General features: G+C 39.7%; 1 protein-coding gene across 3 annotated transcripts in view; it reads right to left on the reverse strand.

The window, feature by feature from the left end:
* Nucleotides 1–19,521, reverse strand: part of ZBTB46 (zinc finger and BTB domain containing 46) — a 168,961-nt gene that overhangs the window by 6,125 nt on the left and 143,315 nt on the right. The gene's annotated exons all lie outside the window — the stretch shown is intronic.

A 19,521-nucleotide genomic window follows, 5' to 3' on the forward strand; every position in this document is an offset into this window, starting at 1 on the left:
AAAAACATGGTCCTTGTCTTCAATCAAGGTGGGAAGACTAAGAGTAGCACATTTTTAATGAAAAGAATTTGTACTTACCAAATTATGTCATAAGCAATAAATTCTCAGGTAACATCTTTATTATGTTAAAACCTATATCTGAAATAAACTGGGCGCACTAAAACCTTCTCTGACATATACTATTTCATTTCAGACAATTTACTTTACTCTGAACAATGCTTGGTCCTATAAGCCACATACCAGATGATAGGGACAGAATATTTGATCAATCAATCAATTAATGAACATTTGTTAAGCATCTACTACTTAGCAGGTACTGTGCTAAGTACTGGGGATACAAATACTAAAAAAAAATGAACCAATCCCCACTCTCAAGTACTTGACATTTTAAACAGACAGAATAAACACAAAATAAATTCTAGATAATTAAATAGTGTGTAGATAGGGAGGGAGGGAACTAGTACTGATGGTATCAGGAAAGGCTTCATATAGAAGATGGGGCCCAAGCGGCATCCTGAAGGAAGAAAAGCATTCAGTGGGGTAGAGGTGAGGAGAAAATGCATTTCAGGCATGGGAAATCAAAGGCATGGGGTAGGACATGCAGCGCTTCATGTAAGGGACAGAGAAGCGGCTAGTATGGCTAGACTGCCTAGTACAGGAAAGGAAGTGAGGTAGAATGAGGCTGGGAAGAGAAGATGAGACCGAGGTTGTGAAGAGCTTTAAAAATCAAACAGTGAAGCCTATATTTTATTCAAGAGGCAATAGGGAGTGACTGGAGTTTATTTAGTAAGACAATTACATGGTCAGGCCTATACTTAAGGAAAATCAATGAACAGCCAGGTGGAGGATGGATTTGAGTGGAGAGAGATAAGGCAGGGAGATGGATCAGGAGGCCACTGTAAAAGGCTAGACAATAACTGATGAAGGCCAGAATTGAGGTGGAGGCTGTGTGAGCAGAGACGTCTTTGGAGGAGGTTAAGGGGGTTGAGGGAAAGTGAAGTATCAAGGATAGTGCTGAGTTTGGGAAGCTGGGAGACTGGATGAAGAGCGATGCCTTTGACAGAAACAGGAAAGTCTGGAAAAGTGGGATTTGCAGGAATGAGAATGAGTTCTGTTTGGGAAATGTTGAGTTTAAGATGAATCTGGGACATCTAGTTTGAAATGTTTAATAGGTAGTTGATGATGTCAGATTGAAGCTCAGGGGAGAGAATGGGGCTGGATATATAGATGTGTGAGTCATCTGTCTAGAGATGATAATTAAATCCATGGGAGCTGTTGGGTTTGTCAAGAGAGAGAATGTAGAGAAAAGAGGGCCTCTGAGAGAGCCTTGGGGAACACCCACAGTTGCAAGGTATAATATAGAAGATGAGCCAGCAAAGGTGACAGGAATTGTCAAATGAAAACCAAAACCAAAAATCCATAGAGGAAAAAATATCCAGAAATTAGGGCAGATAAAAGATAGATTGAAAATTGGTTGACAACCCAAAAGATCAATCATTAGTAGTTCCATGACAAGTAAGAAGGAAGTCTTCACTGCAGTGTCCTGGAGATCTGCAATGGAATTGAACAAGCATTTATAAAGCACCTACTATGTTCCAGGCACTGTGCTAAGCACTTTACAAATATTATCTTATTTGAGTCTCACAACAACCCTGTGAGATAAGAATGATTATTGTCCCCATTTTTACAGTTGAGGAAACTTAGGCAGAAAGAGATTAAATGACTTGCTGGGGGTCACACAGCTAGTATCTGAGGCTAGGTTTGAATTCAGGTCTTCCTGACTCTAGGCCCAGCACTGTACCCCCTGCACTACCTAGCTGCCTCTGTTCTGGGCCTTGTGCTAGTTCACATTTTAATTAAATATCTAGGGTAAGATAAGGATGGAATCTTTATCAGATTGGCAGATGACATGAAGCTAGAAGGGATGCTAACCCACAAGATTATAGAATCATAAATTTAGAGCCAGATGTCGTCTAGTTGAACTCCTTAATTAAATTAAATTTTATGTATTTTAATTTTTTAATTTTACTAATTTTTTAAAAAGCTCCTTCATTTTTAGATGAAGAAAATGAGACCCAGAGAAGGGACATGACCAGTATTTCACAGCTAGAAAGTAGGAAAAGAAGTATTTCAACTGAGATCCTGTCCTGACAAATCCAGCACACTTTCCACTACACCAATTTGCATCCTTAATGATGAGAGTAAGGGTTCAAAAAGAACTTGGCAAGCTAGAATTGCCAATAGAATAAAATGAAATTTAATAGGGATAAACATAAAGTCTTACACTTGGGTTCAACAAATCAATTCCAAAAGTTCAAGATTCAGGAAACAAAGTTAGTAGTTTGTCTGAAAAAGATTTGGGGATTTTATTGGACTACAAGCTCAATAAGTCAACATGGCAGTGATATGGCAGCCAAAAAAGCTAATTAAATCTTGGGTTGTTTGATGAGAAGCATGGCTTCCGGGAAGAAATAGAAGATAATCCCTCCATACTTTGGCCTCATCAGACCACATATGGGGCATTCTATTTACTTCTAAATATGGCATTTAATTTTATTTATTTTTTAGGCAATTGGGATTAAGTGACTTGCCCAGGGTCACACAGCTAATAAGTGTCAAGTGTTTGGTCTGAAGCTGGATTTGAACTCAGCTCCTCCTGACTTCAGGGCCACTGCTCTTTCCACTTCACCACCTAGCTGCCCCCCTAAAACATGGCATTTTAGAAAGAACATTAATAAACTTATGAGCTACCAAAGTGGTTAAGGGCTTTAAGTCTATTCCATATAAGAATCAATTGAAGGAACTGGGGCTGTTTAACCTGAAGAAGAGAAGGCTTTGGGAGATCTGGGAAGAGCAAAGACAGAGACATAATAGGTGTCTTCAAGTACTTGAAAAACCGTTATAAGAAAGACTTGCTCTATTTGTCTCCAGAAAGCAGGCCCAAAAGCAAGGATGGATGTTGCAAAGAGGTAAATTTAAGTTTGATATAAGGAAAAGTTTCCAAAAATGGAATGAACTGCCTCAGGAGGCAAGAGGTTGTCTCTCAAGTAGAGTATGGATGACCACTTATCCAGAATGGTGATTCTTTTTTGGTTATGGATTAAACTAATCATAGTCATTGAAGTCCTTTCCAATTCTAAAATTCTGTGAACTCACTAAGCTGGAAGTTCCATGAGAGTATAAATCACTTTAACTCTTAAGTCTATAATCCTTTGTCTTATCTAAATTTATCTATATTATATATATATATATAGATATAGATATAGATATATATACCTAGCATAGAGCTTTGCTTATAGTAATTATTTAATATTCAAATTTAATAAACACTTGAATTAATAGTTACTATAAGGGCCAAGATAGAACATAGTCATTAAAATGGGGTTCTACTCATATTCAAATAGTTACAAATCTCAAGGGAGACTTGCTTGGACCTGACCATTTGTGCTCAAATACAATGGAGAGCAAGAATTCCCAAGCAGCAAAAAAGTCATGGGCCTATATTAAAAACAGCCCAATGTTCAAGCTACAATTAAACCCCAAAGCTTATCTATGGCTAGGCCTAAAACCACTCAGAGAATACAACACAAAATGGTATATGATTGGAGGTTACAAATAACACTGCCAAATAGGATGTCATGCAATTAACTTCTTTTTAACTTGGGGAAGTCAACTTTGTTGTACTAGCCACTCTTTCCCTACATGAGAAGGTGAATGAAAGTAAAACTTTAGGCTGGTAAAAGAATTCTCTGTAAAAAGCACAGGTAGTATTCGTAATAGTGAGGACCAGTTCAGTACCACCTGAGATTCTGCTGCCTTAAGGATATGTTGCTAGAGTCCAGCAATACTATCAGGTAAGGGAGAGTTTAGCCCCCAAAGGCCTCTGATTCATGTTCTCTGCCATAATGGGAATAATTACTTAAAATCTAACCTAGATATGGAAGAGACTTGCCAAAGTCATTTGGTACAACCCATGCCTAAGCTGTAATCTACAAAACAACCATAATAAATGGTCATTTAGCCTCCATGTGAAGATGTTCAGTTAAGGGAATTACCACCTGAGGCAGGCTATTCCATTTTAGGACAGTTCTAATTATTAGACATTTTTTCTTTTGATCAACCTAAAATTTGCTTCTCTACGACTTCTTCTTATGGCTCCTATTTCTCTCCTGACCTCCAGTCCTATATCAGCAACTACTTAATACACAGATCCAACTGGGATGCCCTTTAGGCAGCTCAAATTCAGCATGCCCCAAAATGAATTCATTGTCTTTCCCCCAAATTCACCCTCTAGGAAGACATAGGACTTCTGTGTTTCTGTTGAGGCCTCCACAAATCTTCCACTCATCTAACCTCAGAATCATTCTCAATTCTTTGTTCACCCTCACTGCTCATATCCAACTCAGTGGCCAGGTCTAGTCAGTTCTACCTCTATATCTCATGTATGTCCCCTTCTCTCCATTTACTTGGCCATCACCCTAGTTCAGGCCTTCATCACCTTTAACTAGGAATGTTGAAAGAGCCTCCTTGTTAGTCTCCCTGACTTAATTCTCCTTTCTAATATATTCTCCACACAGTTACCAAATTCATAATCCCAAAGCACAGGTCTGACCATATCACTCCCCAGGGCAAAAAGACCCAGAAACTCCCTAGAGTCTCTATGATAAAATAAATACCCCACTGTTTGTCAATTAAAGTACTTCATGATCTAGTTCTATTATACTCTTCCAGACTTATTCTGTCTTACTCTCCTTCATGTACTCTTATGTTCCAGCTAAACTGCCCTATTTTCTGTTCCCTATATATGATGCTCCAACTAATTTCTGCATCTTTTCACAGGCTGTGCCCATGCCTGGAAGGCATTCCCTCCTCACTTCCCCATCCTGGAATCTCTAGTTTCGTTCAAGGATCGGCTCCTACATGAGGCCTTGGCTATCACCCTAGCTGTTGGTACCCTTCCCCCACTCCAAATTACTTAGGATTTATTCTGTATATATTTTGTATTTATAGTGGTTATCTCTGTGCAAATTGTTTCCCCTCAATAGAATATAAATTCCTTAAGAATGGAGACTATTTCATTTACATCCTTATATCCCTAGCACCTAGCACAGTGCCTAGCAATAATAGGTATTTAATAAATTACTTTTGAATGAACGGCTCAGTTTACCCTCACATGACAATCCTTCTAATAATTGATGATAACCATTATGTCCACTCTGAGTCTTCTTTCCTCCAGGCCAAATATCTCTGGTCTCCTCAAATGCTGATAGTAAGGGATTTTTCCTAGCCCTTTCACTATCATAGCTGCTGGAAACTTACCAACATCTTCTGACCAGGACAATGAATCACAAGAAACTCACTCCACTCATTCTTCTTTTGGTTTTGTTTTACAATGTCTTGATTTCTCATAAGTCACCAGATGCCAATTGCTCCATTCTAATTTTTAAGGAAGTATTTTCTTCAGTGAACTTTTGGACTCTCTTTTCCAGTTGGCCAATTCTGCTTTTGAAGGCATTCTTCTCCTCATTGGCTTTTTGGACCGCTTTTGCCATTTGGGTTAGGCTATTTTCTAAGGTGTTATTTTCTTCAGTATTTTTTTGGGTCTCATTTAGCAAGCTGTTTACTAGTTTTTCATGATTTTCTTGCATCACTCTCATCTCTCTTCTCAGTTTTTCCTCCATTTCTCTTACTTGCTTCTCAAAATCCTTTTTGAGCTCTTCCATGGCCTAGGACTGGTTCATATTTTTCTTGGAGGCTCTGGATGTAGGAGCTTTGACTTTGTTGTTTTCTTCTGGTTTTATGTGTGGTCTGATTTTTTTGCTCAGTTTGCTCATGATCCCAGCCAATTACTTGAGTTATAAACTCTTTGTTAAGGTGGGGGTATGCTTCCAATGTAGAGAATGTACTGTCCAAAGCTGTGGGGGTTTTGTGTAGCTGTTTTCAGAGATACTTCTAGGTAACTGTAAGTTTTCAGTTCTCCCAAGGTGGTATTATCAAGGGGGAGGTGTTTACTCCTTTCCTGGCCTTTGCTCTGGTCTATGAGTGACTACAAGCCCTCTTTTCTGCCTTGGAACTGTGAGGAGGATTTCCTCTTCCCCACCACTACAAGCTCCACCATGTCAGCATTCCTCCTTGCCCCAGGATTGCCACCCAGGATTATGACCCAGATCTGTGCACAGGCAAAGCAAGAGAATCCTGCCTCAGCACCAGCAAAAGATCCCTGCAATCCCCCTCTGAGCAGCCATTTGATTCCCCCTCAGTCTAGGGGCCAGAAGCTCCAGAAGCAGCCGCCCATCCTGGGGCTGCAGCCAGGGCTGGGATTGGGACCGCACTTCTCTCTCACAGAAGTCACAGACTTTTCCTACTGACCTCCTAAGTTGTCTTTGGTGTTTGTGGGTTGAGAAGTCTAGAAACCACCACAGTTGCCCTCGATTCAGTCCTCTGAGGCCTGCTCAAGCTTCACTGAGGCCTGTTTTGCCTGCATGCTCATGCTGAACTGTGCTTCTCTCCCAGCCTGGTGCAATAGACCTTTCTAATCAACCATCCAAGTTGTTTTGGGCTGGAAATTTGTTTCACTCTGTCTTTTTGTGGGTTCTGCTGCTCTAGAATTTGTTTAGACCATTTTTTCACAGGTATTTGGAGGGGTTTGGGGGAGAGCTCAAGCAAGTCACTGCTTTTTGCACTCCACTCATTCTTGATAAATACTTTTAAAGCAGCCTAAGTTCAAATTTGCTTTTTGACTGCCATGTTGCCTTGAATGAACTCATGTTGAATCTGCATTCCACTAAAAATTCCCAGGTCTTTTTCATAAGAACAAGCATGCCTTCCTATGTATTCATTTAGTAACAAACATTTACCAAATGTCTACTATGTGCAAGTTGTTGGGAATGCAAAAGTCACAAGATCATATGTTTGGAGCTAAAAGAAATCTTACAAATCATTTAGACCAACTCCCTTATTTTAAAGATTAAGAAAATGGGGCCCAGAGAGTTTAAAGGGTTTGCCCAAAGTCACAAAGGTAGTATCCATGGCAGGATCTGAACTTGGGTCCTCTGACTCTAAAGTCAGAACTCTTTCCACTATATCACACAGAGCTTGTCCTTAGGAGCTTATTTTCCACTAGGGGCTGATGTAGGAAAGGACAAGTACACTGGTAGGTATTATATAATACAGGAAATAAATGGATCAAAGGAGAGATAAAAAAAGGACATTTGTAGTTGGATGGGGCAGGGATCAAGGAAGGCTTCTTATAGAAGGCACCTGAGCTAAGACTTGAAGTAAGATGAGGATTGTGAAAAGCAGGGATATGGAAATGAATTCCAGGTATGAGGACAGACTGCATGAATACACAGAAGCAGGAATAAGAATGTTGAGTTTGGGAAATAGCTAAAACACAGGGCCTGAACTAGGCTAGTGACAATGTCAATGCAAGAGAGAGGAGAAATATAGAAGCTGGGGCAGGAGTAATGACAAGATTTGGTAATGGAATGTATGTGGGTGACAACAGAGGGAAGAACCAAAGAGGACTACCAGGCTTCACATTTGGGTGACAGGGATGGTAGTAACATGAACAGATATAGGCAAATTCAGAAGAAGGCCAGGTTTAGAAGGGAGGAGGATGAGTTCAGTTTTAGACATACTGAGTTTGAAGTGCCAGTAGGACATTCACATCGCAGGCAGTTAGAGATGTGGGACTAGAGTTTAGGGGATAGATTAAGACTGGATATATAGGCTTGGAAGCCACCTGCATTGAGGTTGTAATTGAATCCATGAGAGCACTTGAGATCACTAAAAGAGAAAGTATAAAAAGAGCATGGAAGAAGGCTTAGGACAGAATCTTATGGAGCATCCATACTCAGGGGTCAGGAAGAAGACAACCAACCAGCAGAGGAGGCAGATCTGACAGATAGGCTACAGGACAACTAAGAGAAAGCAGTGTCAAAGAAGTCAAGATAGACTAGAGGAAAACAGGTAAAAAGAAAGGGTAGGCAACAGTGTCAAATGCTGCAGAAAAGACATTAGATGAATTCTGAGAAAAGACTGTGTTAGCAATTAAGAGCCTGAGGCGTCTGAACAAATGATGGGATCAGAAGTCATATTGCAAAGGGCTGATTCAGGAGTTAATGATCAGTGAAGAAGTGGAGGGAAAAAGTCAAAACTCCTTTTTCTATAAATTTAGTAGGGAAAGGCAGGAGAGTTATAGGCTCTATGCTGAGTGAAAAGAAGGTTCAAGGGAAGAGCTTAAAGATAGAGAAGAAAAGCATATGTAGAGATCAGGGAAGAGGTTGGGAAAGGCTAAGGCTGAGAGAGGAAGCAGGGATAATCAATGGAGTAAATTCCCAAAGGAAATGGGAAAGAATGGCTTCAAAGGCCCAAGTGGAAATGTTACCTTGTCCTATGAGGCTGGAAAAGAGAAGAGATGAAAATGTAGAGAGGTTTTGAGATGTAGAAGAGGGGAGATGAAGGAGTTCATGATGGATGGCCACTTTCTTGTCATCTACTGAGAGGGAGAGGTGGGGGTAAAATTTAGATAAATTCAAATCAATATGATGTAATGGGGGCCTGGCCAATGGAGCCCCATCCTCATCAATCAAATATTATGCATGTGACATTGTGCTAGGCTCTGGGGACCAAAAACTAAATAGTCCCTACACACAAAGAGATTGTATCCTACTGGGAGTGATAATACCTATACACAATTAAATAAATACAAGGTAATTTGAGGAGTGGAAGAGTGCTAACAAATGAGGGATCAGGAACAACTGCATGGACAAGGCAGAAATTGAGCCAAAACTTGAAGGAAGAATTCAGAAAAGCAGAGTTGAGGAGAGTTCCTATTCCAGAAATAGGGGGTAGTATAGAAATAAGAAATGGTGGTAAAAGAATGTTGAGTTCAGGGAACAGCCAGTAATCCAGTTTGGAATCAGAGTACACAAAAGTTGGTAATGTAAAATCCTGTACTTGGATGAGTTGGTCTTTCAAAACTTAAAGTTCAGGACTTTACATTTATTTCTAAACTTTCATCTCAGGTTTGGCCCATCCTAGACCGCTAAAATGGTGGAGGTGTATGGGAATCTTGATTCTGTAGTCTAACATCTTAGATATTCTTCTAAATTCCACCTTAACCATACATTTTATGTCCATGTTATACCCTTACTTAATAAATTCCAGTGGCTCCATATTGCCTCTAAGCTCAAATATAAATTCTTCTGTTGGGTATTTAGAATTCTTCATACCCTGGCCCCAATCTACCTCAGCAGCCTTATTTACTCCTCTTCCTGCACCCTCAGGCTCACTCAAACTGACTTTATCGCTACTCCTCACACAGAATTCCATGTCCTACCTTTTCCTTTGCACAACTATATGTCCCATGTCTAATATATAATCCCTCCACAACTCCACTTCTTAGTTTTAGAATTCCTAGTTTCATTCAAAACTTAACTTTCTATTCTAATTCTGGCAGTAGTGGGGCATGGCAGTTGTTGGAAGTTGGGAAGCAGGCAGAGGAATGGAAGGAAGGTAGGTACTGTCCTTGCTGGGCAGGGTCTGCCCTCTGGGGCAGCTGCTCTCAAGGACCCACAAAAGCCCCTTACTTTGTCTTGTTTGCCAAGGTGTTATTTAGCATGCTGAATGCTTATATGAAATCACAGAAGTATCAAGAAAGTCCTAGGTTCATCCTCTGCCCCATCTCTGCACTTTGTTTAAGGACTTCCCATGGAAAGATGGGAACCATTGCATCCTTTCCTGTCCAATTATGAGGATAAAAAATTTGGACCATGATTAAAGTACTGGTAAGCATAGCAAATTCCTAGACCATGGCTTTCTCTTTATGTGGATCAGAAAACTATATGGGAGCTTCATTTCCTTTACTTGTCTCAAACAATAAAAAATACTAATATTTTATGACTGAGATTATTTAAAGGACAACTTTAAATAATTTTTTTGTCTTTGAAACATATGGCTCAAATATCAACTCATATATGAAATCTTTATCTCCTCAGATTGTAGACCCTGAACCCTACTCAATTACCTTGTATTTATTCTGTCTACCCTAACAAATATGAGCTCCTTGAAGCAAGGGCTATTTCATTTTTGCCTCTGTATCCCTGGTGCTCAGCACACTGTCTGGCATATAATAGGCACTTAATAAATGCTTGATGATTGACTGACTGATTCATCAGGTTATATAGAACAGAACCAAGGACAGATCCCTGAGATACTCACTACACTAGGGAATACCCTTCAGGTTCACATCCATCTATTAACTACTACTTTGGGGGTCTGCTGGTTCAATGAGGTGCAAATCCATCTAACTGCTCAATGATCTAGTCCATGTGTTTCCATCTTGTCTATAAGGATAATTCGACAGGCTTTACCAAAAAGGGAAGGCAGCATGGTGTGGTGAAAAAAGCACTTAATTTGAAGTCAGGACTTAGGTTCAGTCCAGCCATGCTATTTGTTACTTGTGTGATCTTGGGCAAATCCTAACCTCTTGAGCTTAGTTTCATCATCTATAAAAGAAAGAAATGGGCCTGGATGAGTTCTAAGATCCCTTCCATCTCTAAGTATTGCTAAAATCCATGTATACCATGTCTTAAGCATTCCTTTTGATTTACAAGTCTAGTAACTCTGTCAAACAAAGTGAGACTCAGGGAAAAGAGAATTTGTTTAAAGTCACAGAATAAAGTAGTAACAGAGTTGACATTAGAATCAAATTTTCCAAAATTCTGCCCAGAGTTCTTTCTACAACACACTGCTGTCTCTTTGTTAATATAAATTTACAAAGTATGATCTTATCGATGTGGGTGCTCCTACCAGTCATGTATATTACAACCCATTCCTACCTTCTCCTCCTGCGCAATTCTTTTCCGTGCTGTCTCATAAATCATCTATAGAGGAGCTATCCATCATACTAGGTTTTTTTGCATTTTGTGGCTAGCAGAACAGCCTTTGGATTGTCTACCTACTATCCCTCTCTCTTACAACATGATCAGCCCATCTCCTTTTCCAAGCACACATTTCCTGGATGCCTTTTCTTATACCATTTCTTACACTGTTAAAAGGCACTAAAATGCAATTTCCTGCCAAACTGAATGCCTCTCCCTTGAAACAGCACACTATCTTTGTTGTTTATTCTTTTTTCATTAACACTTTTACGACATATTTTTGGCCAAACATCCTAAGACCACACCTACCTCATCCTACTCTGCCCCTGAGTAAACAAAATATCATGGTAGGCACTATGCTATGAACGACTTAAAGGCCAAACTGTGAAGCAACTCTGTCCTTCAATGTTCCCATTGTTCAGCAAAGAACCAACATTCCTTATGGAAACCAGGATTTTACTAGTAGTGGTGCTTATTGAAAATAACTGTGGAAATATGGCCTCCTCACTGGCCTACACAGCCTTCAATAAAATGCTCATCAGTGATGATGCTTTGTAGTTAGGTACTCTGGCCTTGGCCTTGATGGTAGAGCCTTGTATTTTCAATGGCTGATCAAACACTTCAACCTTAGGATATCCAAAATAGACATTTCCTTTTCCCCAAACTATCTCCCCATTCTTACCTGTCCCATTTTTCTCAGTGATACCAGTATTCTTTTGGTAACACAGGTTAGAAATTTGGGAATCACAGGCAGACTCATACCTAGAAGAGATCTTAGAATAATCTAGTTAACTCATACTGGAAGCAGAAATACAGGCTCTGTTCAAAGAACTCTAGTGACAGAGAATTGTAGGCAGACTGTTAGAGTGCAAAGGGCAATGGAAAAAAACAAAAAGATCTGGGTTCAAGTTCTGTCACTTGTTAGTTGTGTAAGCTTGGGTAAATCACTTAACCTTATTGTACGTTAGGCTTCCTCATCATAAAATGGGACTGGGTTTCCTAAGGTGCCTTCCAGCTCTAACAATCTATGAATTTACAGAGTTGTACCTCTGGAGGCAGTTAGTCAAGTATTTAAGCACCTACTATGTGGCCATCTTTGCGGGCAGGTGGAGTTGTTTACCTTTCTCACCCTTTCTCAGGAGCCTACAGCATCTTCCTATTGCTCATTATGTCAAGTTTAAACTCCTCTTCACGGCTTTCAAGGTCTTTCATAATTTGGTTTTCCTCTAATTTTTCATCTTATCTTCCACTATACTCCAAATACACTCTCCATTCCAGCTGGGTGAGTTTCCTATTATTCTTTGTACATTCCATATGCATTACTATTTCCTTTTTTAAATGACTATTTCTTTGCCTTTGCTTGTGTTATTCCCTCAGCATGGAACGCTCACACATCCAAATCCTACTTATCCTTAAAGGCTCAGTTTAACCAAATTCCATTTCTTCCACGAAGTCTCTTCTGACTCTACCACGTTGGAACTTCTGTTACATTTCTATGAATGCTACATTTTAATATATTTAATTGTTTTTCCGACTACAGCTAGCTCTCCAAGTAGACTGTAAATCCCTTCAGCACAGAACCTACTTCTCATACTTCTTCAGCTGTGTAATAAACAATGACTATGTAACAGTGACAACTCATATTACCTACATCTAGTACTGTGAAAAGAACACTTCCATATTGCACAATGTGAGATCAAATTGAGATCTTGGAAGTCTTCAAGCAGAGACTGAATGACAACTTGTCAGGTGGGGATTTCTTTGTGAAGAAGCTGGATTAGTGGCCCTTTCTATTTTCAGATTCTATAATTTGGTGATTCTGTTTTGAGGCTCTTATTATTTTGGGCAAATGACTTAACCTCACTGAGCATCTATCTGTAAGATGGAACAAAAATTAAGATGGTGCAGTAGACAGAGAGATGGTCTTGCAATTAAGAAGATCTGGTCTGGATCCTGTCTCCGACACTTCGGGATCCTAGGTTAACCCCTTAACCTCTATGTGCTTCAGGTAGTTCCCTAGGATAGGGGTAGATGTGCTGGAGGAGGGAATTCTCACATTGACAGTTTTGAGCACTGACAAAATCAAAGATCTTTTATGTATTTGAACAAGATGGGAATGATAATACTTGTAGTATCTACCTTACCCAGTTGTTATTTAGAAGAGTATTTTACAAATCTTAAAGTACTCTAGAAACATGAGCTATTATTATTAAAATTATTCATTACATATACAGTATAAATGAGTGCCTCAACAGGTTATCTTTGATGTATGCACTCCCACCTATCGACTAACCATAGATAGTCCCTCTGAACATTCAAAAGCCAGGTAAGAGGAGTAGGAAGGGCAAAGCCAAGAAATGGAACCAATCTCTGCTCTAGACTGATGAGCACCAAGGGGTAAGAATTAGTCGTTGTTGTTGCTATTGTTCTCCGTCTTTCTACTTTCTTCACCCATATGAGGTTCAGAACTTTTGATACAAGGGCAGCAAATAAAGGAAACACTTCAGTCCTTTCTATGTTGCTTGATTTAAACGAAAAGACTGCAGAAAACAAACACCTTCATCCTTCTGAACCACACACATATTTTCACTGAATCCAAAGCCTTTCTTCTCACTCAAAAGTTACATAGGGTCTGATGAGGGGCAATATCCCAGGTCTTACCCCATACAGGCTATTTTTCTTCCTCTAAAAGGTATTAAACTGTCCTTGATGTTTAATTGGCTCAGGAAACTAAGGCTCAGGCTGTAGATGTGGTTTCCCGGTCACCTGAGTACCAAAAAAAAAAAGCTCTAACTGCCCTTGATGATTAAGTTGGGGACTATCATGACCCACACAGATGCAGAGAAACTGGCTAAATAATTCTCCTTTTGTTAACTGTCAGAACTTCTGAGTGCTTCATTTTCTAATGTTGAACCTGGGGTGGCAGATCAGCCTGATAAGCCCTAGTCTATAATGCTGGGTATCCAAAACATTTTCCAGAATTGGCTTAACTGAGGTAGACACATCTGAGATCTGGTTTTTCTTCTTCACGTGGTTCCTGGTGCATCTCTTTTGCTCATTCTTTCTTCTTTGTCTCCAGTGCCCTCTATTATAGCATAGCTCTTCATGGGCAGGAGACAGGATAGACTTTTACCACAGATGTCCAAATGTTCATTGCAAACTGATTTTCAAATTATTAATATAATCATGGATAAGAACATCAATTTTAAATGTAAAGCTACCAGCACAATTTCATAAGATTTCTCTCAATAGTGCCATGGTTTTCAAGAAAATAATTAAAAGTATATACACACATACATACATATTCAAACATGCATATACATGGGTTAGATATACATATGTTTATATATATATATATATAGCTATATTAATGTATTATATGGATATGTCATGAATATATTATATCCACAATATATGGCTATATTAATACATCTATACCTATACACACATGTGGGCACATATACTCACAACCTCATCTGAACATTACAATAGCCCTTCTGAGGTAGGGACTGTGGTCTTTGTTATCCTCACTTGATTGGTGAAGTTGGGAGAACTGAAGTGACTTCTCCATAGTCTTACAGATAATAACAACTAGAAGCAGTACTTGGGATAGATCTCCCAGATTCAAAATCTTATACTTTATCCATTTTATCAGGCTACCTCTCAAAGCCAAGACATACAATTTAATCAAGTTGCTACTTGTTTCATATGTAGTTTTTGTTTTCTTTAAATTACTAAACTTCTTGAAGGCTCAAAATAGAACTTTTATTTTTTTAAATGTGTGATTCTAGTGACATGGCACTTATAAACTTTATTTCCAAAAGGTTATATTTTTGTTATTTTAAAACACAAGGAATTCAAAAAATAAATTTTAAAGAAATAATGCTTTTAGGCACAAACCTCAGGAAAAAGTTATATTAGGATTGGGGACAGTCTTGGGGACCAGCTGGCAAAACAAGGTGTTTGCAAAGGGACTACCAAACCAAGAGGGGGCATTTGAAGCCTTCTGTGTCTGCAGGGACACTGAACGAGCTGTTTGGATGAGCCCACAGAATGCCAGAAGAGCAGCACCCAGAGGAGGTAAGAAGGGGCATCTTAGGGAGCACTAAGCCCCAGGACCAGATGGCTGGGCACTCATCCGAATGGACAAACACTCATGGAGGGAAGCAAAAGATGATGGGGTTTTGGGTGTCATGGCAACAGAGAACATAAGCCCCTAGAGCATTGTGGTGTAAGTGGTGTGGGCCGGTTGCCCACCCCATCCATGTATAAACATCACCATTTGGCAAACTACAACACGATCCTGGCATCTGCTCCACTGACAGACAACAGCTTACCAGCTGACTACAAACTCTCATTCCCAAGAAGGGGACTGAGGAAATGGCTTTAAAGAACATATGAATAACAGGGGCAAAACAGGCTTAGTGAATTCTTTGCCTTTGCTGCTGCTTTGAATAAAAAAATATTGATTAAAACCCTAAAGAGTCTCACACATTTTTGGTAGAGGACTTCCTCACACTGTTAGGTCTGAGGCTGACTAGCCTATTGGGACAATGAGCAAAATAGACTCAGGATCAGAAAACTAAACTAAAAGATAAATATTGTTTTGTTTTGTTTTGTTTTTTAAAGAAGAGAGCATTTTTCCTGCCTACCTTTGCTGTTAACAGTTTTAAATGTCTGATTACTAAAATAAAAGAATTCTTTTCTCAGAGCCACATGATATGGATTAATTTCTTCGAAGTCAGTTTTTTGTTCAACTGAGTAGACTTCTTCAAATAAAAATGAAAATCTGTGTTATCCATGCAGTTTTTTTTTGTTTCAGTGGAACAAACATAGCTATAAAGAACTCTGAAGCTCATTTAAATAAGCAACTTTCAGATGCTTCATTGGCTCTGAGATTCTTGCAATTATATAGGGGAATAACAGGGCACATCAGAATAACAGAATCTCAGAGATGGAAGAGATCTCAGAGTCAAATCTACTTTAGCTTCCACCTGAAGAAGAATCCCTTCAACAACACACCCAATGAGTGGTCATTCAGCCTTTACAGGAAGGGATCCAGTGAGGCAGAACACACTACTTCCTGAGGTAGCCCATTCCACTTTTAAATACCTCTAATTTTAGGATTAAAAAAAATCAAACCTAAATCTTTGCAACTTTCATCTGAAAGGGGTACTTGGTTCTTGACCTCCACCCCTCCCAGCCCAGGATGCAATCCTAGATATTATATAACAAGGTATTAAAATACATATGCTCTGTATCCCTTTTTGAAGTGTTAAAAAGTTCCTTGATTGAATTAGAAGAGGGGCCTGGCTGCTGGCTGGACAGAATATTGGCCACACCCCAGAAGCCCTTAAAAGATGCTAAACATGTTGAGAATGTGAGGCAGTTAAGGTATGAAACAGCTATGTGGAATATGATCCCTGTACTTCAACCAGAGGGCAGTGATGGGGGAGGAAGGAAAGAAAGGATTTTCTCTCCACCTCCCCTCCCTTTCACATTAGACACGGCATTCCACAGCACAACTACTAGCACACTAAGAGATGCTGCCTTTCATCAAGGAGCAGTTTGAAGAAGTGTGTAGTTTGAGGCATGGGGCAGAAACAAGCCCATGAGAAAGACGAAGACACAGAAAGGAAGCATTCAAGGCAGGAGGCAGCTTCAAAGGAGAGAGAGTTCTGGCAGCAGAGAAAAGCTGATGGATTCCAGAGAGAACTAGCTTTCAAAGTCAAGAATCGAGCTTTTGAGAGGAACAGATGCAGGGAGGCCATCTGAGTGACCCATTCAGCAGAAAGACTTAATCCAAGAGGAGAGTAGGGTGAGGACTCTACAAGAGGAGGGAAAACATTGGCACCTGGCAGTACTAGATGTGTAAATTGTCTGGGCCACATATGTTTCTTACATATGTACCTCACTGCTGTTGTCTTCTAAGTTTGTGCCCGCTGTTTTCTACATATGCTATATTTGTAGGAGAGTGTACCCCATATTTTTTTTTGGGGGGGAGAAAAGATATTTTGTAGGTACTATTATTATTATTATGCCAACTTGGTAAATACTTTGGCTTTAAGCCAATTGTGTCTACTGGCTGACCATTAATGGTAAATTCACTGGTGGTGCTGTGCAGTTGTGTCCGACTCTGTGACCCCATATGAGGTTTTCTTGGTAAAGACACTGTAGTGGTTTGCCATTTCCTTCTCCAGGGGATTAAGGTAAACGGAGCTTAATTGACTTGCCCAAGGTCATACAGCTAATGAGTGTCTGAAGCTATATTTGAACTCAGGTCTTCCTGAATCCAGGCAGAGTGCCCCACTAAGCCACCTAGTTGCCTTCTCACAAACTTTAGCTTTAAGGGGACAGACCTGAAGAATCATGCAGGAAGGTATGTCAGAGAGGGCTGCTACATATCCATTGCTAATAGTTCTGTCTTCTGTCTGAGGTGACACTACCAAACAATCTAATTTCTCCTTCTATATGATGAACCTTCAAATATGTGAAGACAATGATTGTTCCCTCTCCATGAGGTTTCTTTTCTTCAGACAAGTCATCCCTATTTCCTTCAAATGATCCTTAAAAGGAATGGTCTCAAAGATCCTAGTTATTCCTCTACATGTTTTCTTGCTTATCAATATTTTTGCTAAAATATGGCACCCAGAACTAAAGATGATACTTCAGACACAACCTGACAGTGTTGAGTAGAGCTAGATTATCCCCCCCCTTGGTCTGGGATGCTATTTCTCTCCTAATGCACTGTAAGATCATATCAGCTTTTTTTTTTTTTTTGGCTACTCTATAACACTGCTAGGGCAGCAAGATGGCACAGTGGATAGAGTGCCAGGCCAGGAATCAGAAAGACATGAGTTCAAATCTGACCTCAGACACTTAATAGCCACGTGACCCTGGGCAAGTCTCTTAATCCTGTTTGCTTCAGCTTCTTCATCTGTAAAATGACCTGGAGAAGCAAATGGCAAACCACTCTAGTACCTTTGCCAAGAAAACACCAAATGGGGTCACGAAGAGTCAGACATGACTGAAAAAAGACTCAACAAATATAACCCTGTTGATCCATTTTGAGCATGCAGTCCATTAAAATCCCCAGATCTATCTGAGAACTATCTAGGCACACCTCTTGTAGGTATAGCTCCAAGAACACCAGATTTTGTTTCTCCTCAATGCATCACTCTCCTTTTTAACTCAGTTTATTGTACACTCATCTTAACTTCATTAATCCACAAGTATTTCTAGTAATCGTGGCATGACATTGCTAAAAGTATAAAAAGAGACATAACAAGGGGTAGCCTTTGTCCAACAATGGCTTGGTCAGACTTAGACTCTACTGGTCTGCAAGGCAGCAGTACATCTTTAATAGTATATGGCTTTTCATACTACAGGAACAAGAACGAAAAATGAGTCTTCAATTCAGCAAACATTTATTACTACCTATGTGAGCTAGGCAAGCCATGTAACCTCTCTGGTTATGTGAGCCTCAGTCACCTGTAAAATCCAGGGGTTTGACTATCTGGCCTCAAAGGCTCCTCATGGATCTAAACTTGTGGCTGTAGGATCCTATTACTGCATGCAATAATACTGTGTTAGGTGCTGGGCTTACAAAGGTGAAATATTACAGTCCATGAAAGTCCTACAGGTGCTTACAACTTAAGAGAGATAAAACCTGTACAGAGTTAACCATACACAAATTAAAAGTTAAATAGGGCAGAGATGAGGTCACACAGGCTTGAGAGGAGGGAGGCATCACTTCTACTGAAGGAGTCAATGAATGTCTTGTGGAAGAAAGGCCATCTGAGCTGTACCATGGAGGAAGACAAGGATTTCAAAAGGCAGAAATGTGGAAAGTTTCTTTCCAAGATGAAAAATATCATACATAAATGCACAGAGAGGAGAGAAGACAGATAAAGATGAGGAATTAGCAAATAGTTCAACTGGGCTGGAATGCATAGTGCATTAAGTAGAGAAGTGTGACAAAGCAGGAAAAGTAGATTTAGAGTCAGTCCTTGGAGACCTTGAGTGCCAGAGTAAGAAATGTTCAGAGGAAGGTGACCATGATGATGAAGCACTTCAAAATACTATATGAGGAACGATTGAAGGACCTAGAGATATTTAGATTGGAGAAGAAAAGAATTAAGGAGGACAAAATAGCTTTCTTCGAGTACATAAAAGGCTGTCACGCAGAAAAGGGATTAAATTTTTTTCTGCTTAGCCTCAGAAGGCAGAACTAGGAATAATAGATATTGCATATTGCAATACTGCAGAGAGGTAGATTTTGCTCAAAAAAAAAAACCACTCACAAATAATCAAAAGTGAAATAGGATGCCTTGGGAAGTAGTGAGCTCCTTTTCACCATAGATTTTCAGGAAAAAGATCCTTGTTCAGATATTGATTTGACTAGATATCCTCTGTAACTTCTTCCAATTCTAACATTCTGTGAGTCTATAAATTAGTATTTTTCCCTTAAGGTAGGGGGAAACCAGATTTGGAACTTGGCAAGGCTGCCACAGCAGCAGGACAAGGGAACAATTTGAGAGCAGAGGATGGTATAGAATTAGTGTCGGTTCCCATAGAAGAAGGTGTGCTCCTGGAAGATTCAAGGCTGGCCCTTACATTTCTGACACAGCCCTGC

Source organism: Phascolarctos cinereus, unplaced genomic scaffold (genome assembly GCF_003287225.1).
Source record: "Phascolarctos cinereus isolate Bilbo 61053 unplaced genomic scaffold, phaCin_HiC Scaffold_2;HRSCAF=192, whole genome shotgun sequence".
NCBI lineage: Eukaryota > Metazoa > Chordata > Mammalia > Diprotodontia > Phascolarctidae > Phascolarctos > Phascolarctos cinereus.